General features: G+C 37.6%; 1 protein-coding gene across 1 annotated transcript in view; it reads right to left on the bottom strand.

Moving 5' to 3' along the window:
* The window catches only part of LOC149176121 (L-arabinokinase-like), a 474,339-nt gene that overhangs the window by 428,141 nt on the left and 20,913 nt on the right, over positions 1-25,285 (bottom strand). The window lies entirely within an intron of this gene.

The raw sequence follows: 25,285 nt of genomic DNA, 5'->3' as shown, positions 1-25,285 counted from the left end.
TGTTGTCTCCTACACTATCAATGCGCCCTTGCTATTACTGCAAATTTGTTCTCCTGAACTGTTTGAAATGATCTCTGAAAGCCGCATCAATATCATCTTATAATGTCTCATTAATGAATCAACAACCATGATCTAATTCCAATCAATGGCTAAGGTCATCTTGATTTTATCAAATCACTTTTCTAGAAACCACTAGAGCAAAATCAATTTGTCTCAATTAATCCCGATTAATCAACCCATTTCCCTAAGTTAGACTCAAGGAAAATAATTAAAACTGACTAATAAATCTAATTAAGACATTTTCACTAAGAAATTTTTTTGGGTATTGGAGACAATTAATCCATTTGTGTTCCTAGCCTTATTAACATCACTTGAGACTAGAACACCTATTCGAACTACAAAACTAACATTTACTTCAACTAGTTTGGCATCTTATTGAGTTGTGATATTCACTGGATCCGTATTTGTTCCTTTCTCCACAACTTGCATTTTCACATTTGAAAATTTCGATGATTCCTTCTTGATAAGTTGTTCTACTTTGTTTTTCAATGACTTCTTATCCTTCTTAAGCTTCTTAATTTGCATAAGTAGTTTTTCACTATGGTCCTTGAGGCAAGAGATTTCTTCATTTTTGTTTGTGATATTTTATCAACTTCTTTTTGCATATTTTTTACTAACTTTTTATTCTCTTACCCTTGCAATATCTTTAGGGTCTTCTGGTGTTACTGATTCTAAATCCAGAGTAATGTCCTATAACACTATCCTCTACTTCTTGTAGGAGAACATTCAAAACTTCTTCGTATTTATGATGAAGGACCCTAGTGTTCCCATTCAGGGTGAACAGTAAATTTCATTTACTTCTTTTCTAAACTTTTTAACACTTTCCACAATAGCATTGACTTCCTTTACTCTTTAAATTATCCCTTTCTTTAGTTATTTTATTTTACCTTTCCAAATAACCTTGGAACCTTTAAATTTTAAGGAACTCAATAATATCAGACTTCACCTTTATAATTCCCTGAATTTATTTTTTACCTAAATGACCCACTTAACCTTGGGATTTTCCTTAAATATCATTTCTAGACTTCATATAATATGAATACCTTCACTCATTACGTTTCTAAAGTCCACTAATTTGTAATACCCCCAAGTTGATGTGACTATCGACACAATTATAGCTTTTAATTTGAGATTTAGCACGCAGGATAATGATTGTAGATATTTTCAATTAATATTTGAAACCCTTGAGCTTGACCCACGACAATTTGATAATCACAAGCGTAGTCTTGACCATGTTGGCTTATGGTTATGGAGTCTTCAATAATGTTGGGCTTATTTTTCCATGTAGTGAATCTAATGGCACAACTACAATGACAATTTTAATCCCAGTGGCCTCTTTTAGGTGGCCCTACAAATATTAGTGATCCACTCTTTCCTTTTCTTGATGGCGACAATAAAATGGCATGAAATCTTTTACAGTCACGATTGATATGGCCTTGGATAGTTGTGTATGATATGGCTTTTCCAACCTTTTTTACTTTCATCCATACACGATGCAAGTTTGTAAGGGTTTGTCAATTTTGTGGGTTGTACGACAACAATTAAAATGGGAATTGTACAAATCGACTCCAACAGCTCAATCATACAGAATTCGGACAACAAAATTGATTTCTTCCATCAAATTCCTCAACAATGTCTTACCAAATGGCAGCAGTTATTTGATGTCCCCTTCTTTAACTTTTTTTTAATTCTCTTAAAAATATATATTTGATATGTTGAAAATTTGCAACAAAATAAATACATACATACATACATATATACATACATACATACATATATATACACATAAACATACATACATACATACATATATATTGGAAAATATAGATATAGATATATATATGTGAATCAATGAACGTCTGAATTGTAAGAGGATAGGTTGTAGTTCTTTTTTATATATTTGTAGCAGCAAAATGATCTTCACAATATTAATTTTTTTTGGACATTGATAGTGAATCCTCTTTTTGTTTTTCTAGTTCTACTCTTTAGTTCTTGTTGACCAATGGAGTAGCACTTGAAGATTTTTTGAAGACTCCATGCCCAAGGATGTATAAAGGTTGCTTGTACCATCAAAAATCATCATATCACCATAGTTTTTCAACTCTACTTCTTCTTCTCATCGTCTTCTATTGTACCAAGATTCCACAAGCCCTACAAGGATGATGTAAAGTGATGCTAGTATGATAAGTTTGAGTCATGTAATAGGCCTAGGTAGATTGAGACCTTGCCATCAAGTGAGTCTACTCTGGAAGGTTTTTTCCACTTGGTTAATTATCATTTTCCTCCAAGAATTTAATAATTAATTGAGTTTTTTCCTCCAAGCATACACCCAAAACCGGTGTACGGCTTAAAGGCGGAGCCTTGGGTGAGTCCAAGTGTCTAAAGTCATTGTATATTATCATACTAGAGCACTCGTAAAATTTTGCGGAATTTGGTTAGCTCTAAGGGTCATTTTTGTACAAATTTCTCATTTCCCACCACGGTTTTCAGTTTCACCTTATTTCTCCAAAATAGTTAAATGCCCTTTCCCATATCCATACATTCAACAACTGGAAAATAAATTTTGCTGAAAACACAAATTCTGAAAATTTTACAGAATGCTGGAAAATGCAGAAATAAAAAATCAGCACATACAAACAGCGATTCAACACATTTAAACACAGTGATTTTTGGTCAAGGTGACCCTGGAAAAACCCCCTACAACTCTTGGGGAAAACCAGTTCGAAAGCTTCTTTTATTTCTGAAAAATGCTTTTTACAGTAAGAGAAATATTCAACAAAAATCAACAAACAAACTTTTACAACTTATCTCAGCCTTGTTGAAACTCCACTGTACAGACTTGTTGAAACTCAACCTTGCTGAAACTCCGCCCTGCTGAAACTCCGCTGTACAGACTTGCTAAAACTCAGCCTTGCTGAAATTCCGCCTTGCTGAAACTCCGTTGTACAAACTTGCTGAAACTTAGCCTTGCAGAAACTCCGCCCTGCTGAAACTCCGCTATACAGACTTGCTGAAACTCAGCCTTCCTGAAACTCCGCCCTGCTGAAACTCCGCTGTACAGACTCGCTGAAACTCAGCCTTGCTGAAACTCCGCCCTGCTGAAACTCCGCCCTGCTGACTTACTGAAACTCAGCCTTGCTGAAACTCCGCCCTGCTGAAACTCCGCTGTACAGACATGCAGCCTCCTTCTCCTTACTGTCCAGAAATCTCCCTGGCTCTCTTGCTCTCCTTCTCTCAATCTACTCATGAAAGAATTAATGACCTTTTCCTCTTTTTCCTCCCTCAATATAACCCTAAGTGACTTTTGGGTAATCCCTAAAATCCAATCGCTGAAATAGATTGAGATCTAGGGTTGAGATTAAATGCTCATTTAAATCTCACTTTCTATTTTTTAATTCACCCCACTTTAATAAAGACCCACTTAGTCATTTATTTCCAAAGTCACTTTTCCTTTCTAATTTTACATTGACTTTATTAAAGTCACTTTAAAATTAGACTTTAGTAACTTTATCACTTAAAGTCACTTTTAAATTAGATTTGACTTTATAAAATTATAAAGTCACTTTAGGAGAAAAATTAAATTCTTTTTGACACTTTTCCCTAGGCCAAAGATCAAAGCCTTAGGGAACCACCTGTCCTCCGGTACCAAATTTCAACAATTTTTTTTTAAATATTTCTCGCAGGGTGGAAATTTGAATAAAATCTTAATGTAACATGTAATAAGTGATGTCTAGAGAAGCTATATGGGGTATGTGTGCTAAAAATTACACCTCACCCTCAACTTTCTACTAGAACACACTTTGAGGGGTAAAAAATGTGTTCTAAACCCTCAAAACTCACTTCTCCTAAAGCTAGTGGAAAATGTGGCAAATAAATTGAGCCCGCAATTAAATAAATGAAAAAAAAAAATATCCATACATGCTAAATGATGTGGAAATGAGGTAGAAAATCAATGAGGAGTCAAAGTGAAGTTCCAAGGTGATGTGGACTCCTTAATTTAAGGAAAAGGACATGTGCTCCAAAGAAATCAAATTTCCATGGAAGCGACCATGAACTTCTCAAGGAAAACACATTTAATGAAGAGAGGAATTCAAATTTGCTTGATGAGTCGTCATTTGGTTGGCTTTGGACTTGGAGTTCCACTAGAGATGAGTGGAGAGCAGTCTCCCACCACTCCACTCCCACATACACATGTTCCTTCTTCAACAATGAGTTCTCCCCCTCGAGGATTACACGGGCCTCTCTGGAGAAATTCGAATGGCCACTTGGGGGAAATCAAATTGCATGAAGGAGCCTTGGGATTGTCATCATCACACTTGTCACATGGTTTTTCATTGAGATTTGCTCCCATTCTTCTATATAATAGAGCTTTGAGCTTTCATTTTGTATCATTTGTTTACTAGCTATTGTGCTTACAGAAGCACTGCTACTTTGTACACTTTTCAAGAGTTTCAGTAAAGACTTTGGGGCTCCATTCATAGGTGTTCTTCTTTTGGAGCATGGTGCATTGTGAATTATTGGTATAATCTCTTTTATTTATGCTTTGAGTTAATTTCATTTTCTATATACTCCTGTAGACTTGCTATTGCAAAGTTATCTTGTATTAGCATTTGATTTTGGAAGTAAGTTCTAGATATTGAAAGTTCTAATTTATTTTTACATAAATTTCTAGAAGTTTCAATTCATTGTTTGTTTATCTAAATCTATATGGACTAATGTGTGATTGGAGTATTGTAGAAGAATTATTTTTGTTGGATCAAGCATGAGGGGAAGTCTTTGGAAGACCAACCCACTCTTGAAGCATCTTCAAAGGAACTCTCATTTGTTATTTGGATTTTCATAGTTCATCTTACGGAAAAGTGTTCTTGCAGAGATTCGTTGGACATAGCTTGTATACAAGCAAACCATTTCATATTTTAAATATTTCAAAAAGTGCTTCATTGATTTTATATTAGCTATTTGAGAGCATTTTCTAAACTAAAGCAAGTGATGGGTTTCACCCCCATCACTTGATTTGGTTTCTTGTACACTATTTATATTATATTTATTTGTTTCACATGTTCTCTCTACACTAATTGTCTCTTGATTTTGCAGCCCTAAGTTGGAGTGTTGGTGACAAGAGCATTGAAGAAAAATTACTATAACCATTTTCTTGTATGACCTCCCAAGCTTTTTCGAAGTCCATCTTCTAGGAGGTCGTGGGCATAGAAGACTAGCTCCTCTCTTGCAAAATTCCATTCACCATTGGAGGCCAAGTTTTAGAATACCAAGAGACTCCTAACATCTTCAAATCTTGAGAGCACTCTTATTGTACTTACTTTGGTTTCTAATTCTAACTTTCAATAAAGAAGTCTAGTGTTTGAAAAGCCTCATGTTCTAAAGATCTCTCTTGAAGCTTTACTTGAGACCATTTGGAAGGTTTCTCATTTTTGTAACAATCTCACCATCACAATTTAACTTTCTAAATTTAATTTTGCTACTAGTTTCCATTTTATATCTTGCATTTGAAGTTTTGCATTTAAGTACAACTTGGAATTTCACTTTAGAGTAACTTATTTCATTATATGCAAGCATCTCAATTCATGTGGCAAAGTTTGATTTAGTTTAACAATTTGTTTCATGTTTACCTCACTATATGCTCATTGGTTACTTGCTCATTTATTTTAGAGTTATTTGCTCACTTTGCAAGCATATCATACATTGAAGCTTCATCTCATTTCATTGCTTTAATTGGTGGGTCATTGATATATCATTTGTTAAAGCACTTATTTTGAGCAACTTACAATCTTATGTGCTTATAAAGCTTGTGTTCTTGTATCTTGTACAATTTTGAGCAATTATTTAAGTTATCTCAATAAGCATATTTCCATTTACTTGAGGCATTTCCATTCACAAGCACTAATAAACTTACTTGCATTTCATTTAGGCATATTCGCATAGCTTGCATTTCTAGTAAAAATTTACCTCCAAGCATAAGCTTGGTTGAAAGACATCTCTTAGGGACCCATTTCCTTCAACAACTTGAGGGACATAGACACTCTTATGTGGTTAACACGATGAACTTGTAGTCATTAGAGCCATAGTCTTTGCAGCGTCGAAGGCATCGAATGTGTTGGGTAATCCAAGGGAGGTATCGTTATATAGCATTGGTTGTCTTTCCTTGGACCCCTTCCACAACTTACATAAGAGACTTGTTTCAAAACAATCGAAAGAAAAGTCACATCTAGACTAGTCATTTAGATTAAAATTAACCAAGATAGTTAAATTTAATCTTAGTTTATATGCATTTCATGCTAACACATTTTACTATTTTACTTGCAAATTATTTCATGTACTTGTCATTGATGCAAATGTCTTAAATTGATTATTTTATTTAGGCAAGTATCATCTTATTCACTTTTGCAAGTAAGTTTATTTTGTTTCCTTTGCAAGTCCCTCTATATTGCTTCCATACATGCTTTGGAATTGTGAATGATTATATATTTTGAAAACATTTCTTGAAAGAACATTTTATATCTTGCATGTGATATCATATCTTGCTAACATCTTGTGTTTGGTTGATAGGGTTACTTATGTTTCAATTGGAAATACTTCATTTTTCTTGAGCAAGTATTATTTAATTTTAAGCAATATTTTAAGCACTGGTTTTATGAATGTTAATCTTTGATTCATATGTTGATGGTCATATATTTCATTTCATATTGTTCATCATATTTTCTCATAATCTTAAAGGTAATCCAATTCACTCTAACATCTCCTAGAGAGCTCACATCCTTTTTAACTTAGTTTTCCATTTAGGGACTACCCCCCTAAGCTTACCTAGGAGAGAGCTTAAACGGAGAGAGAGTTGGGAATAGATTACAGCCCTGCCTCTTAAATTTGTCACCAACCACACCTTGTGGGGTTAAGGGCTTTTCTCAATAACTTAGGTGTTGTGTGACAAGCAGCAACAATTCTACTGTTCAATTTCTAGTAGATTAGGTCCTTTTTTGCATTGTAATTGACCAAGTGCCAATATATTTTTGGTCAAAGACCAGACACATAGAAACTCTAAAATTTTATATGGCCAAAATCCAAATTAGAGTAGCTCTAATAAGAGAGTGGCCAAAGACTAGATCAAAAACAAAACTCTAATACGAAACGTGATAGCCAAACTTGGCTCACTAGTTAAATATCCAAAATATTTGGAATACAATAATCAAATCCATTTAGAAATAAAATAATATATAGTGTGATGTGTGAGAAAAATGATGTGATATTACAAATGAGGGCCTCGTATATACAGCTAGGTGGGATTGCCTTTTCAATAAGATTCGTGTCTTTTAGTTGGGACATGTCCTTTCATATGTCCCTTCATTGATTATCTAATTATTTTATATATAATTATGTTCACAATAGATAACCTATCTTAAATTCTACAGACCCACACACTTAATGGTTATGGTAAGCTAACTAATATGTGTGTGTCGCGGGGGGGGGGGGGGGGGTAAAATATGAAATGAGCTAATATAGCCGAGGGTTAGCTCAATTGGTCGAATCCCCGTCATTAAAAGCACCTTTGGTATTGAGAGGTCGCGGGTTCAATTCTTTCAACACCCTCAAGGTCAGGGTCCATGGTTGAGTCGGCAGGAAGTGATCCCTTCGAGTGGATCTGCCTGGTACAAATATTTCGTGGATGTAGCAGTCACCTATCTCCAAGATCCGTGAACATTGGTATAGCCTCATGGCTTAGCTAGTGAATCCTCCCTATGGTAGGGCACTGTATAAAAAACTTTTAATCACAATTTAGGGGAGTTGATACTCAACCCTATCATACAATTCATTTTGTTGACCCAGTGAGGAATACATATCTATCTCAACCTATCTCAAGTTCCAACATTCTCAATCAAAATTTGAGAGGAAAATTCAACTGTGTTTTTTTACCTACTGTGGATCTTCCCATTGGAGATATGTCCAGTGGGGTCTGTATGTGATGTAGAAAGCCTTTCGAAAGGTTGTGTTACCCACCAAAACTGGGTGACCCCATAGGAGAATTTTTTCTCCTAGATTTGTCTTCAACTGGCAGCCAGAAGCCCCTGCCAGCCACTAGTGTAGTCGATATATTGTGGCATATAATCTCTCATCTCTGCTCCATGAGCCAATCATATGTCCCCTCGCCCATCTATCGAGAGCATATCTTTGAAGGTGGGCCATCCAATCCTAAAGGTATGTTTTTAATTATGCAATCAGGGGCTTCTACGTGTTTCTCCTTGGGAACTTTGGGCATGGATTATTGGGTGAGTTGGAAGAAGGAAGGGTTTTGACTATAGTTTTATACCCTCACCTTAAATGAGGGGTTTAATCCTCAATTCTAGTCCTGTGGGATCTCCCCTATTGGCTTATAAATTTAGGAAGGGAACTACTTGGGAAACCCCAATTTTGGTAGCGTAGTCTCGTTTTACCATTTCACATTTTTCACTCCCCTCTGCACATTACAAGCCCTATTTCATCATCTTCCCTCTCTGGGTCCACAAGGCTATGGTTTACCCCCTCCTCCCCTTGTCCACATATTTGGGTCAAGCCAGGAAATGTTGCCTTGGAGATTAATGCAACTAAAAAAAGGTTAAAAGCATATCATGGCCACAAACAAACAAAGCGAATATCACAAAATCCAGAAGATGGTCGGGGCATTATGTTGGCAAGTGGCCAAAAACCAAACATGAGCTCTACCCCTTCATTATGGCCATCACCCTGGTTCATATGGCCCCATGAGTGCCCCCACATCATTAAGGAACCCATGCGTGTCCCAACCCCTTGTGGGCAATGAACCGCCCCACCCTGAGGGGGTAATAACTGCTTATATCATATACAACATGCTCTCATCTACTAGATCCTTGAGCAATATAGAAACAAAAAAATCAAGAAAAGGCAAAAGGAAAACGAAGAAGGTTGGAAAAACAAAGGCTAGGGTAACTCATGTACCACGATTGCTCCCTCCTACATCTATACAACTAAATATGTCGACATCATCATTACCACCCTTGAACCCATGGCATTTGGCCTTGATACCCCTATGTCCCTATCTGCCTCATCTTCATTCACATGACCCTTATCACTTGAAGGACATACCTAGGACCTGTGTTTCCCCTTAGGATTCAGGAACACCTAATAGGGTTGTTTATTAGCCACCCCTACCTAGGGAGGTAACAATATTACATGCTCAAAACCCCAAATTTGGAAGGGAAGCCCATTATGAAGTCTCATTTGTACCCTTTATTGACAAACTTGGTTCACTTAGATGCACTAATGAATTATTGTACATAAAGGTGAGGAAGCGCATTGGATCTTATATGTAATTAGTAGGTGGTTTCATCATGAGCTAAGCAACTTAACTGGGGCCCAAGCCCACCAGAGGATCATATTGACATTTGTAGGGGATGCGTTAAGAGCCATGGGACTCCATCATATGCTTGAGCATCATTTCATGCCATGGGAACTCTCAACACCTTCAACAGTTTGTTCATTGCACCACATTATTCGCAAGATGATGCACTTGGACCAGCATGACCCATCCGACTTATCATGATCAGGACAATTGATCCAAGGCCTAGAGGAGGTTTGTCTCACCCTTGAAACATGGGAGGGCAGGCACCATCATCAAAGCCCACATTTGGAGCAGTTTATAGGCTTATATTTCATAAGGAGACCCATGAGACCAACAGATATGCCCCAAAAACATTTTGGGGACCCACATGATGACTTACATGGAAAATTAGAGGTCAGCCCCTAATTCATCTTTATTGGAGCTCTCTCTTTCATCATGGCACCTAGAGGACTCAACGAGGCCCTCCAACAGCCCTTTTACATCGTGGCATCATCATTTTGACTCAATAATGGATGGCTTTTATTGAATTTCCACGACCTTGGGTCTAGGTTAGAGTCTTAAAATCACTGACGCTACCAAACAAAGAATCTCAACCATAAACTACTTTGAACAGGGGAAATATAAAGCAGTAAATTACATATGCACAATATACACAGTGTAAACAAAATTGTACAATACTGTACAATCACCAATCTTCGTGATATTAAGCCAAATCTGAATAATACAACAGTCTATGGTATACAAGATACAATGACAAACGTCGTTGCAGCTTCTATATCGTATCTTTTCAAGTCGGTCCTTCACTCCCGTTCTGCTCACTAGTAATGCCTTAGTCCACCAAGGCATCTACACATCAAGACTCCAAGAGGGTTGACTCCTATCACTGCTGCAAGTCATGTCTGCTACAATGAACACGGGCTCATCAAATTGCTCTCTAGGATGGCCAATACCCGAGCTCCAATCTACCTTCTAGTAGCCTCTTTCGTCCATCAAAGAGCTACACATAAGGCTGCAATACTACACCCAATCACGCACCAACAACGTCCTTCTTGTCTGTTGCTCTAGGGCTACTTTGGCTAGCCAACTCACTACCCTCCAATCAACTCTATGACACCCAATCCACTCACTGTTGAATCTGCTCCTAATATGACACTTCACCACCTCGGAATGTCATATATATGGCATCAACAGGCTGCTCCCTAACTGATCCAATCCAGTCACTCCTTGACCCAATACACATCACAAAACACTATTGTTGACCTTGTTGCATTGTTGTCACTGCATTACTGGTTAGGGCATCACCCTACAACCCTTCTCCTCCACGCAGTCAACAACACAGCCCTCTAAAGACTGCGGTTCTCCAAGGGAATAACCCTCCACACCTACAATGCTCCTTTTGGCCTTGTTTAACCCCAAACGCAGCACCAAGAAGTAGCCTTACTGCTAGCTATGGCCGACGGCCTAGCACAGCATCTATTGTAGGCTGTAGCCTTCGGCCCCCTCCAAAGCTCCAACAAACAGCTATGTTTTGTCCTCCAAATATGTGGCCTTCTCTACCCTGCAAACGGCACCCAAGAAAACCTTTAGACAGCCCTTAGACTTCCACGTTGTCACCTACAGCAAACTGAAAGCCTTACACTATCCTTTGGCTCTTCCACGATATCCCTTCTAGCTCCTTTGTTGCAGCTTAAGCCTCACGAAAATTTTAGAGCTCCTCCTGGTGATGTATTGTCACACTTGATACTCTAAAACACTCCAATACACCTTGTATTTATACACATTCAAGGGCTCAACGAATTGATGAGGAGACCCATCTATTGGATTGCATTTACACCAAGCCTACATGACTTGGTAACCAATAATTACCTTGTCAACGTCAAAGATTCATTTCTCTCTAATGACAACTCAGATTCGGATGATTCTCGATGCGTTGGAATCGTATCGTCGAGCACTATCATCCTCATCCATCACATGTCGTACCTCCATCACGGTTTTGGCCCAAATCACGATGGGTGCAAAACCCCACACTTGGGTTCCAAGCCCACAAGTTGCCCTTGTGGTGCTTTGCTCTCCAAACCCTGAACCCTAGGGCTTGGAGTACCTCCCAAGCTACACGTTGATATTTTTCATAACTTGTGATAGATACTTGGTTGGCTTGTAACCAAATCTTGTTATTAGCACATTATTTTATAATTTTGGGGGCTCATTAGGTTAAATCAAATTAGGAGAGACTCATATAAATAGAGATGAGTCTCATTTGTGAGAACTCATCATCATCACTTGGATTCTTCTCTTGTAAAAGAACTCGCACTTTTTCTTTGGAAGCTATTGGAGTAACTTGGATGCACTATGATATTAGGAGTTGATTTTTATCCTGTCTTGGAGCTACTTCTTGAATATGGATGAATATATTGCATAATTATCTTGTAAGTTCTTTTGTTGATGAAATCTTTCATATCTAATGTATGTAATTGTTGCAACTAATGTAAATGCTATTGTGCCCTAATTTTGTTCATGAAATTTTTTTGGAAGCTATTTAGTTGGCTCTTACATATGTTACTCATGATATAACATGCAATGAATGTTCCTAGTGATAAAATCTTATTTTTCTTCATGAAACTCCATATTCTAATAGCAAGTAATTTTTGAAGGTTATGTTGACAGTGTTAAAAATTCGTCAACCAAGGGGGTCTCCCTGGTATGAAGTCTCAATTAGACCTCACACCATTTGGAGTAGGAGCTCCAACCGAAAATACAGTCGGTTGTCATTACTCTTAGGCATATTCCATGGTTGCAATTATTAACATAAGAGATTATACAAACAATCTTTGAAACGAGCAAGTTTTCACCGTGAGGCATACAATCACAATGCAAATATGGTACTTTCATGGCAAGGAAAGAGACAGTGTATCTCTAGAAGAAAAATAATAGTACTATCCTAAAAGAGACACACAAGAGCATGGAAAGAGATAGTTAGTTAACCTACAAAGTAGTTCATAAGACAACAACAATCATTAAAGCAGTAAAAATGCACATTCAATTTGATTTGAGTGAGCAGATTTTGATTATGATTCTTTAAGCATGAGAGTTCTTCATTTTCTAATTTGTCAACATTATTTTTTAATGTTCTAATTTCTTCCAAGAACATTTGACTAAGGCTTTTCAAGCGAAAATTTTCTTCATCTTGTTCTAAATTTTGCTTCGTAGTCTTGAACTTCTTGACTTGTGCAAGTAATTTCTCATTGTGATCTTTTAAGCAAGAAAATTTCTTGTTTTTATCTATCTATGATAACTCCATTGAATTCTTTTTGCATTTTGATATTAACTTTTGATTTTCTTGAATGATCACCTTTGATATATCTTTTAGGTCTTTTGATAAAGGTACTACCAAACCTGACTTCAATGTAATGACTTGAAAAATCACTTTCTTCTTCTTATAGAGAAGAGTCAAAAACTTTTTTTGTGTTTAATATGAAGAACCCAATGTTCCAAACCATGGTAAACTATGAATTATGTCAACCTCTTCTTTATGCTTAGTTGCAACATTAAATTGAGATATACATTCATAATCATCAGTTGTCACTTGCAAGTCCTCTCTTGCAAAAAATATCTTTCTTTTCAGCTATAATTGGTTTTGGAATTAAATAATTGATTTCCAAATCAATATCAATATAATTTTCCTTGTCATTCACGTTGATAATTATATTAATCCTTTTCCCTTGAATACTTCTTTTTAGTGTTAGTAATCCACAACATGATGAAATTGAACAAGTTTTAGAAGAAAATCTCTTTCATTTTCAAATGCCCTTTTATAACTTGAATTTACAACCTGATTGAGCTTGGGATTATTTTTCTGATTAACTTGGAACTTTAAAGTATATCTTTTATATTTCAAACTCTATATATAAAATATTTTCTTCACCTTTTCAGATAATAAAGTTCCCTTATACTATATTAATAGCCTTCAATAAACTTGAAAGTAGTATTAAAATATTACTTTTGTATTTACCTTGATATATAATACTTTTCTATATGTTTTTCAAATACTTCTTATTTGAAGAATTTTTAGAATAGAATCTTCCTTCTTTCATTTTCAAATTCCCTTTTATAACTTGAATTGAGCTTAGGATTATTTTTTTGATTAACTTGGAACTTTAAAGAATCTCTTTTATATTTCAAATATATATATATATATATATATATTCTTCACTTTTTTATAATAAAGTTCCCTTGTACTATATTAATAGCCTTCAAAAAAACTTGAAAGTAATATTAAAATATTACTTTTATATATATCTTGATATATAATAATTCTTTATATCTTTTTCAAATAATGTCTTCATCAATATGACACCTTGATTACAAATCTTGTTCACTTTATAAATGCCCTCTGCCCTTTTCATTATTAAAATATCTATGTTCACTTTATAAATGCTTTATGCCCTCTTCAACATTAAAATATCTATATTGATCACTTGATAACATTGACATGGAACTTAATCACTGTTGTTACAAAATCTAGCAGGCCCAGTGCCAAGCCTCATTGGGTGGGGCCACCAGACATTATGGCAACAAGAGAAAGTGGTGCCATTGACCACAAGGGAGGCTTCCCCAGATCACCTAAAGGATCTTCTAATGCTACAGCTTAAGGTGATGTATAAGAGGTCTATAGTACGGCTTAGTACCGGCAAGGCCTAGAAAGGCCTCGATGTTCTATGTTAGGGTTCTAATACTCTATGCCTAGACCAAAGATAAGGTTGCTATAAGTTAGGGTTTCATTGATATGCAATAATGAGGTGCACAATGTCATATAACAACCAAGGAAAACACCTTCCAATGATAATCAACAAGGGAACAAATGCCTTCTAATAGAGACTAGGGTTAGCGCTAGGAATTAGACCTAGTATGCATAAATAGCAAGAGAGGGATGACGCCGGCCCTAAATAAGGGAGATTAACCATGCACTATGCTAGAGTTTGCCCTTATTATTTATAGATGCAAATCCCAATTTAAAAGCCACACCATCCAACAAAAATTCACTTCTATGCATAAATCTTCCCTAGAAACCCTAGCACCGAACCGTTGACGTCTAGGAATGAGAGAAGATGAAATTTAAAAAGTTTTATGGATGATTAACACAACAAAGATTAGTGACTTATCTTGCAAGGGTTTAATGGAATCTTCTAGAGCTAAATTTGTTGGTGAAGACTTTAATGGAGTAAGGGGGGATAGTTAGTGCATACAAAATTTTAAAACCCTAACTAATTTTCTTGTGAGAGGAGAATTAAATATAGGTAATGCACATTCAGAGTTTCCCTATAGCCCTTAAGGAGAACAATTTTGCATGTAATAATGTAGCCAGATTTCAACATAAATTAAGCATTTAGTCATGGCACAAATAGAAACCCTACTTCATACATTCAATACGCAAAAATATCAATGATAAAGCATTTAACTTACAAAATCCTCCAAAAAAAATCTCCATGGAAAAAAATCAAGTCAACACAGGCTAGTGAAGGGACGTGTCCCTTGGGTTATCACACCCATTCAACTTGTATAAATAGACATTGTGATGCCTCATTTCAACATCAACAAACAACAATTTTTCTCCATCATTCTTATCTCTCTTGGACAGTTGCATGTGTGAGAAGAAGGGTAAGTTTTGACTAGTAAGTTGATTTATGTTTTTGGACCGAGTTGACCAAAGTTTACCAAGTTTGATTGGGAGTTGACCGCAGGGCCGCAATTGACCTCAGGGTCACCACTGATTATAGAGCCACAATTGACCTCAGGGTCGTCGCTGACTGTAGGGCCACAATTGACCTCAGGGTTGTCGCTGACTGTAGGGCCACAATTGACCTCAGGGTCGCCACTAACTACAAGGCTGCAATTGACCGTAGATTTTGACTGCAATATAACGACAGAATTTGACTAGTCTAACCGCAAGGTTTGACCAGTTTGACTGTAGAGTTCATACGTGATTTCTGACAGATTTGACTAAGGTTGACTAGCATCAATTTGACCAAGTTTGACTGGTATTTTGACTTTGATATTAGCACAAATTTCTAGAAAAATCGTTGATTTGTAAGCCTTGCTAAAGAATAATTTCTCCTAAAGAAAACTAGTTGGGTTTTCTCCCAAGGTTGGGTTTCGCGGGGTTAAATTTGTTGTCTCTATTATGCATGGTTGTCTTTTTTATGATCTTTACTGTTTTCGCTGCATTTACTATTGAGATTTTCTGAAGTGTAATTATTCAATGATAGTAGTATAAAACACTGGTTGAAAATCATTAGGAAGTAATTATCTGGCAAAAAATCGTATTCCACTGTACATCTAGAATTTCAACATGGTACCAAAGCTTTGTTGAAAGAGGAGCCATTGAAGTCAGCCTAAGAGACAATATTCAACAGCTTGATTGGATTTTAGATATCTTGTCAAAATGGTGCCAAGTCTTAGAGTGGAAGACATGTTGGATGGTGCTATCAATTTCAGATCTTGGAAGACCAAGATACTCCTTGTCTTCGCAGAAATGAGGTTAAGTATCATGTGGAGGAATTTATTCCAAAGCCAAAGGGAGCTGGGGAGAAGCCAAGCAAAAGAAGTCAAAGGAATATTTCTTGTCTCCACTTTATTACCTATAGCAGTGACGTTTGGTTGGTGGACAGTGGTGCTTCTAGGCACATCACTGTTTTTCAAGATTCTCTCTCAGATTTGACAAAGAGGGATTCAGCATTGTAGGTGAAACTTGGAGATAATGCCAAGTATGCAGTGAAAGGAGTTGGGTCAATTTCGTTTCAATTGGTATGGAGATTCTCTACATATGAAAGATGTTTTCTTTCTACCAGGATTGAAGAAGAACCTACTCTTTATCTCAGCATTGGAGGGTAGAGGTTACAGAGTTACATTCATTGATGGTAGGGTTCTTGTATGGCCTAAGGGCTCAAGTATAGGCTCAGCAGAAGCAATTGGTGTTAGAAGGGGAGGGCTATACAAACTGATAGAATGACCAACCCAGGCATTGGTATCATTTTATGTGAGTTATGGCATTGGATATTTGCTCATCTACATTCCAAGACAACGTAAAATCGAGGTTAGTCGAGATGTTACTTTTGATGAAGAGGTGGCCTTCAAGAAGTCCAGAGAGACCCACATGGAGATTGATAGTGACGAGCAAGAGGCTTCGAAGGATGCAAGTACAGATCCCTCTATTCCAGTTATTCATCCTTCAGACTATCAAGAGGAGTTCGTAGAGCCAACAGAGCTAGTGGACCCTCCTAGAGATGTTGTCATGACCAAGAAGAGGCCAGCATGGCCTTGTGATTCTTTGCAAGATATAGAGGAGCATGCAGCTCCCCGTAAGGAGAGTAGATGACCACAAAGGTTCTCCAGTTATATGGCATTAAGCAACCACATCATTGATTTTGGGTCGTCCAATTATGAGGAGGCAGCGTGACAGCAAGTTTGGAGGGATGCCGTGATGGAGGAGTATCATTCCATCATGAAGAATGATCAGTGGGAGATAGTTTTGAGACCAAAAGGGAAGTTTGTGGTGACTTCCAAGTGGATCTATAAGGTCAACCATACAACAGATGGTGACATCGAGAAGAGCAAAGCGAAGCTTGTGGCAAGAAGGTTCTCCTAGAAAGAGGGAGTGGACTATGAGGAGACGTTTGCTCCGGGCACCAAGTACACTTCTATCAGAACTGTTGTTTCTCTTACTTCAGTTATGGGTTGGAAGATACATCAAATGGATGTAAAGAATGTGTTCCTCAATGAAGAGGAATTGTACATAGAGCAACCTCAAAGCTTTTGAGGTACATGAGAAGGAGTCCCATGTTTGTAGACTAAAGAAGCCATTGTAGAGACTCAAACAAGCACCCAAGGCATGGTATTCCATGATCGATGGATACTTGATGAGTTTGGGCTTCACCAAGAGTGTTGTAAATCCAGGCCTTTACTTCATGGTTGTTGATGGTGATCTGTTGATCTTGGTGTTGGATGCTGATGATCTATTTCTTATTAGAACAGAGAGACTCATCATCAGGTGCAAGAGGGAGTCGGCCTCGAAGTTTGAGATGAAGGATCTTGGCTTGATGCATTATTTCTTAAGATTGGAGATGTGGTAAAGATCAGATGAGATCTTCCTTGAAAAAGGCAAGTACATTGTTCAGTTTTTTGAGGAGAATTGGCATAATAGACTACAAGTCCATGGCTACACCTATGTTGACAAATTTGAAGAAGTTGAGTCATTCCACTTTAGATTTGGATTTGGTGGATCCCACAATGTATAGACAGTCAGGCAAAGTGGAAGGAGCATCCTTCCAAGAGGGTGTCATGGGATTGAGATTGTCAGACTAGATGCTCAAAGATGGGAAGTCTCTAGGAGCAGTATGCCTTCTATGAGGAGACCATGCCAGACAGCAGGTATGCTTCAGTAATAGAGGGAGCAACAATGGCAGGAGGATTTGCTTCCGCAAGAAGGGGAGTAGCTAGGATTTCCACAAGAGGATTTGCTTCAGTGTCAAAGGGAGCACCCAGTCAGGGTGACCAAAAAGCAGTTGTGGTGATGGACCCAGTGAAGGAAGCTTTACAGTTTATGGTTGAACCTGTTGAATGGTGTTGTCATTGATGCCAACATCGATTCTTAAACGCTCTTAATATTTGTCTAGATTTCATCAGTTGAAGCTCCAATGGTCAAGACACCCTAGAAATCCCTAGAAGCCCTGCACTTATTGATGACTTTGAGGATGAAGGTCAATGGATTTGCTCCTAATATCGCCACCATTGGATGCTCCTTGTCGGGCCAATTCCAATGGTATATGGCACACTTTGTGTCTCCTCACAATTGTGGAGATATGCTCGATTAAAGATTGGAACCCCATTCAGTGACCAGGGAACCCCTAGGGAGATGCTACAAGCAAATTTGATTATCCAAGGAAAATTAAATTAAATGAGCTTCCCCTATTCTAAGTCAAAGTCGAGGGAGGGAGATTTCTTCATAAACTATTTATCAAAATTCAAATTTAAGTGGTCCTAATGTTTGGCGGGTTTTTGGCTCCAAAAGCCAAAATTTAAATTTCAAATTTGAAAATTGACTGAAGTGAGTTTTGGCTCCAAATAGAAATTTCAAATTTATTTTCCCTCCTTCAAGTTGGCTCCCTCCAAAATATGAAGGCCATCTAGCCCTCCTACATGCCGCCCTCTTGATCACTATAAAAAGGAGGCTCGGTTGCTCACAAAGGTAGAACTTGAAAGTTTATCCTGTGCAAAACCCTCTGAAATATCTCTGTGGCCAGGATAGCCAAGCAGATCCAGAGAAGACCAAAACTCTTGTATGTTTAAGAAATTCACTAGGGTTTAGGCATGTTCTGAAGCCATACAACTCTCTCAAGGACAGAATGATGCAATATTTATTGAGATCTGAAGCAGTTCTTTTGAAAAAAAAAAATTGGTTAAGGGATTCGTTGAGGGTCTGAGATCATTCGGCCTCCTCATCTGGGCTTATCTGAAATGTTTTAGGGCTCTTTCACACTAAGGCTACATGTGAAAAATTCGGCCCTGTGACAAGGCAATTTCTGGACATATTTAAGGCAATTTTCATGGGATGTGTGACAGCTATCTGAGGGATTTTTTAGGAAACTGTATCAAATCTCTATCTGAAGATCAGAGGCATCCTTCCTTTCAGCCTAAAGCTTATCAAAAGTTCATCACACAAGGAAATCCAGTAGGATAAATTAATAAATTTCATGTGATCTGTAGCACATTCTAGAATCTGCGCTAAAGCAATTCTGGGCAGTCATTTCTCTATTACATCACTAAAAGATGGCACCTACCTGAACCCTTTTCCTCTTGATGATAATACTGCATCAGTTCGGTGGCAAAAGATCTTGGGTCTCTCAATCAGTCTGGTAAATCATTCGTTGTTTTCTCAGTGCATGATCTGATGCTTATTGTGTGATCCTCAAAAGCGTGAGTTTGACTCCTTTCTGAAACAAATCTGAATGTGTCCTATAGCATCCTTTATGAGCTGATATTTGTATATATACCACTGACCAGAAATATCTTTGACTGAGACGGATTATCTCTGAAATCTTTATTACATATCTGAAGTCAAGTTAAAATTACCTGAAGCAGCCCTCTGTGGGAAACTCTCTTCTTACACTGCCCAAAATATTAATCTATTCTTCCTAGTGAGGAGCAGACTTTGGAGACAAGTCTAAGGAAGACCTAAGAATTGTTATAGCATATACAAATAGTCAACTTTTGATCATTATTCAGAGGAGTTTTAGAAGCATAATATTGTTAAAGGACTCTTCATCTTCAAACAGAATACTTGGCAAGTTCTAAGGAAATTTACATTGGTATATCTTCATCCGTTAGTGGGAGAATAAGAGCATCTTAGCATCCTTAATCAGCAAGACAAAGCAAATTTTACAATGGCACTACATGCAACATCAGATCTAAAGGCATCTTCAGTAGCACATGTTGCTTCAGCAGACATCCTCAGGTACTATTGCATCAGCAGACACCTTCAGGTAGAATATTGGAATTTCTTGTTTCAGTATGATTTGATTGCAAAGTGTTATCGTGTCAAGACGCAGTTTAGAGGTACATCAAGTATTTTGAGATTTGCACTGTATGTCTGAAGTATACATCAAGTGATCCTCAGGATAAATCTGTTGAAGCAAATCACAGGGCATACATTCTTGTAGAACAATCTGTGCACAAATTTGAAGTATATTGAGTCATTTCAAAACCCTTTTTCAGAAGTTCAAATTTGCAGAAGAAATATTATATGCAGGGCCTAATCATTGTCATGAGCTATCCCTGGAGTCTCTCTTGAAAGCATTGACAGGGCATTGTTGAGAACAACTGGATATATTGCCATTCATAACTCCAGGACATGATACCTTTAGCATACTAAGATGTCTTCACTGTAAGCACAGGTCAATTGTTGATTCATCACTAATGACCAACATAGTTGGAGCTGCTGTAAAAGGTTGCTGAGCAGAGCTACCAAGGTTTTTATGTATGTACCAGAGAGGTCTAGCTAAGCAAGTTATTGAAGCAGTTTGTTTGATAGAGATATGTGAGCAGAGCTATCGTTGCAAAACATAATGTTGTTGCAAAAGTAAGGGCACTTCATATGTGCATAAAGCCCGTCTTTGTATTACCACATCGCTGCCAGGGCCTGTTGGTTGAGGTTAGTATATGCAATATTGAAAATGTTGTTATGCCCTTGAGAATTATTGTTGGTGCCAGTGTTATTTGGTCAAATTGTCTTGTCAGCAAAGAGTATTGTGTGATGATGATGTTGAGCAGTGCTAGGGCTTCATAGTACTGCAGAGATCAGATTAACTGTCAAGCAGAGATTTCATGCAGCTAGGGTTTTGGTATTTGATTTGAGCAGAAGCTTGTATTGCAAGATCTAATGATGAGCTAGGGTGATTGGGTTGAATGGTCTGATGAGAAGATTTGATCATGGAGCAGAAGTTGTGTTGCAGTTCGTTTTGTATTTATATTGAACACAGGTGGATCCAGTCAGAAATTTGTGAAACGTGGTCCGCTGTGGTGAGCTGAATATTGGACCATTCAGGGCAAGTAGCAGCTTGCGGAATAGGATGGCAGGGTGGTGCAATGCAAGAGAGTGGGGTCTCCTTCAAGTCGGAGCCTGAGAACACTTCAAGGTGGCAGGGTGGTGTTAGCACAAGTTGGAGTCTATCAAGGCGTCCTTCCAGTTGGAGCTGATAAAGAGGGTGTTGGAGCATCCTTTTAGTTCGAGTTGATAAACTTGGAAGTTGGAGCTTCCTATTGGTGTAAATTATTGAAGACAAATATGAAGAAGCATTCAGTGGTTTTTCTCTCGGAAGAGTTTCCACCTAAAAATCTCTAGTGTGTTGTTTTTATTGTTGTGCATTGTTGACTGGTGTTGATGATTGTTTTATGTTTATCTGATGTTAATAATAATTAATGCTCTGTGAAGATAAAATTAACTACTTGAAGAGAAATACCGATTCACCCCCCTCTCAGTATTTCCACCAATAATAAATGGGTATCAGAGCAAGTTCCTTCAGTTGCAGTTTAACAACAAGAAGGTAGATCTCTGAGTGCAAAGATGGGAAAGTCAAAGAAGCAAGCCACCAAACATTCAAAAGAATCAAAGTAAGTCTCCAATGTTGCAGTTAATGAAGTGAATCAAGTTGTTCTACCAGCTCCTAAATTCAATGAAGCCAAATATGAAATATGGGAATCTAGAATGAAAGTCCATTTGCAAGCTCAAGGATATGGTGTATGGCAATATATTGTTTCTAGAGACACATCTTCTGACAAATCTAAAAGGTACAATACAAAAGCCATGAATTTCATTTTTAGTGCTTTGTCAGACCTTATAAAAGCCAAAGTTGATCGATGCTCATCAACCAAAAGTATTTGGAAGAAGCTCCATGATCTCTACTCAAAGAAGCATGCAAGTCAAGATGAAAATGATGATGAAGATCGTGATTCAAATAAAGAAGACTCTCAAGTCAAAGAATCTGAAAAAGATGAAGAAGAAGAAGCAGAAGTGGACATGGAGAAAGTACTAATTAGTCCATTGAAAGAATTGAAGAACACAGAGAAGGTAAATCGCAAACTCAAAGAAGTTGCTCTCTTAAAACTCCAAGTGCAGGAAGCAAAAAATAAAGAGAAAAACTCGTCAAGTCAATTAGAAGAATATGTTCAGAAGTACAAGGGTGAAGTCAGTCAAAAGAAAAAGGAACTTGATGCAGCTCTAACTAAAATCAACCGGCTCAAGGAACGGCAAAAGGAACATTTGCAGGATGTTGAAAAGAAGGATCATATCATTGAAATAGACTTCAGTCATCAGGTAGGAAAACTAGAAGAAGAGAACATATATCTAAAGACCTAGGTTGAAGAAGCCAAAAGAATTGAAGACGAATAGAAATGTCAAATTCAGAAGAAAGAAGAAGATTGCATGAAACAAGAAGAAGAAATCATATCATTAAAGGTTGAAGTTGACAAGTTGAATAAAAGGTTGCAGAGCTCACAGACTTTAGACAATATTCTCAGTTGCCAAAGATCTCCATGCATTAAAACAGGTATTGGTTATACAAGTGAAATTTCATCCAAGGGAGTTGCAAGCTCCAAGACCTCGCATAGCAAAATTGGCAAGAAGCCTGACAACAAGATCCCTCAAAGGCCAAATCGATTTGAAGGACAAAAGAAGATTGATAATGTTGTCACTCCAAGAAGTAATGCTGACAAGGATCAACAATGGGCTATACCTCCTCCAAGAAAGAATGCATACAAAACACCAACAAGACAAGATATCTCATCCAGGTACCTTAATATGTTTAATGGTTATTGTTTCTCATGTTCTAACTTCGTACATATGGCGAGGGATTGCAGAATGTATGACAAGGATGAGATGATTATCGAAGACATTATCGAAACTCTAGAAGCAAGTTTGCAGGATCACAAGACAGATTTCAAAATGACTTTGCCAACAAAAAGTATATGTCATTTGCTCCATCATTCAGGCCCAACATTGAACATTACAAATGCCATAACTATGGGCATATAGCTCAACTGCAGGAACAGGATGGAATCTTCCATGAAAGACAACCCTAATACCAGATACAATACGATTTGGAGGAGAAAACAAAAACAAGAAGACCAAGTAAATGAGAAAGTCTTTGCGGTCATGCTTTTAGGTTTTATACAGTTGAAAGGTCATTATGAATCTACAATGGAAGATGGCAAGGTTTAGGATGATCCGGCTGAAGAGTTGGCTCATACGTCATTCTGAACAATCCAAATTGTTGACTCCCTGTGAATGTTGAAAAGGGGAGTCTATGTAGCAGTGATTGCACAGTTGAATATTTATTCTTTGACATGTTGGTAGGTAGAGAAGTCGTAAGAGCAATATTCAACATTATGGACAGTTTCAGTAGAACAGAAAGATTGAAAAGCAAAGTCATGGACAAAATTTCAAGACTCAGGTGGAATCAACGGTGGCAACCCGTGTGAAGCAGAGAATGTCAAGGGGAGATAGGTAGTCTATTGCAACAGGCATAAAAGGAAGATATTTCGTCAAGGGGTGTAACCCTTTGCCATTGATGTCAAAGGGGGAGAGAAATCAAGAGAAGAAGATCAAATGCATGAATTAAGGGGGGCAGCGATCGCAGGGGGAGTATGTGTTGCCATCAATGACAAAGGGCGAGATTGATGAATGGTATTGTCATTGATGCCAACATTAGTTCTTGAACGCTCTTAATATTTGTCTAGATTGCATCAGTTGAAGCTCCAATGTTCAAGAAGCCATAAAAGCCCTGCACTTACTGATGACTTTGAGGATGAAAGTCAATGGGTTTGCTCCTAAGATCACCATCATTGGATGCTCCTTGTCGGGTTGATTCCAACGGTATATGGCATGCTTCGGGGCTCCTCATAGATGCGAAGATATGATCGATTAAAGATTGGAACCCTATTCAGTGACCATGGAAGCCCAAGGGAGATGCTACAAGCAAATTTGATTATCCAAGGAAAATTATATTAAATGAGCTTATCCTATTTTAAGCCAAAGTCAAGAGAGGGAGATTTCTTCATAAATTATTTATCAAAATTCAAATAAGTGGTCCTAATGTTTGGGGTATTTTTGGCTCCAAAATCCAAAACTTAAATTTCAAATTTGAAAATTAATTGAAGTTGGCCTCCAAAATTTTTGGCTCCACATTGAAATTTCAGATTTATTTTCCCTCCTTCAAGTCAGCTCCCTCTAAAATATGAAGGTCGGTTATCCCTCCTACAAGCCCTCTTGATCATTATAAAAGGGAGGCTCGATTGCTCACAAAGGTAGAACTTGAACACTTATCTTATGCAAAACAATCTGAAATATCTCTACGGCCAGGATACAAAAGCAGATCCAGAGAAGGCCAAAACTCTTGGATGGTTAAGAAATTTGCTAGGGTTTAAGCATGTCCTGAGGCCATACGACTCTCTGAAGGACAGAATGATGCAATATTTATTGATTCATTGAGGGTCTGGGGTCATTCGACCTCCTCATCTGGGCTTATCTGAAATGTTTTAGGGCTCTTTCACACTAATTCTATATGCGAAAAATTCGTCCCTGTGACAGGGCAATTTCTGGACATATTTAAGGCAATTTTCGTGGAAGTGTGACAGCTATGTGAGGGCTTTTTGAGGTCATTGCATCGCATCTCTTGGCTTATCTGAAGATCAAAGTCATCCTTCCTTTTGGCCAAAAGCTTATCATGAGTTCATCACACAAGGAAATCCAGTAGGGCAAATTAATAAATTTCGTGTGATCTGTAGCACATTCTAGAATCTGCGCTAAAGAAATTCTGGGTGGTTATTTCTCTATTGCATCACTAAACGATGGCACCTACCTGAATCCTTTTCCTCTTAATGATAATATTGCATCAGTTTGGTGGCAAAAGATATTGGGTCTCTTAATCAGTCAGGTACATCATTCATTGGTTTCTCAGTGCATGATCTGAGGCTTATTATGTGATCCTCAAAAGGGTGAGTTTGACTCCTTTCTGAAATAAATCTGAATGTGTCCTATAGCATCCTTTATGATATGATATTTGTATATATACCAAAGTATCATTGACTGAGATGGATTATCTCTGAAATCTTTATTGGATATCTAAAGTCTAGTTAAAGTTACCTGAAGCAGCCCTCTGTGGAAAACTCTCTTCTTACACTGCCCAAATATTGATGTATTCTTCCTAGTGAGGAGCAGACTTTGGAGACAAGTCTGAGGCAGACCTAAGAATTGTTATAGCGTATACAAATAGTCAACTTTTGAATCTTGATCATTATTCAGAGGAGAAGTTT

Source organism: Pinus tabuliformis, chromosome 4_1, assembly GCF_031772625.1.
Source record: "Pinus tabuliformis cultivar Carrire ecotype Pingquan chromosome 4_1, CPIR1, whole genome shotgun sequence".
NCBI classification, from domain to species: domain Eukaryota; kingdom Viridiplantae; phylum Streptophyta; class Pinopsida; order Pinales; family Pinaceae; genus Pinus; species Pinus tabuliformis.
The sequence above is the reverse complement of the archived record's forward strand: the minus strand, read 5'-3'. Positions and strand labels throughout refer to the sequence as shown.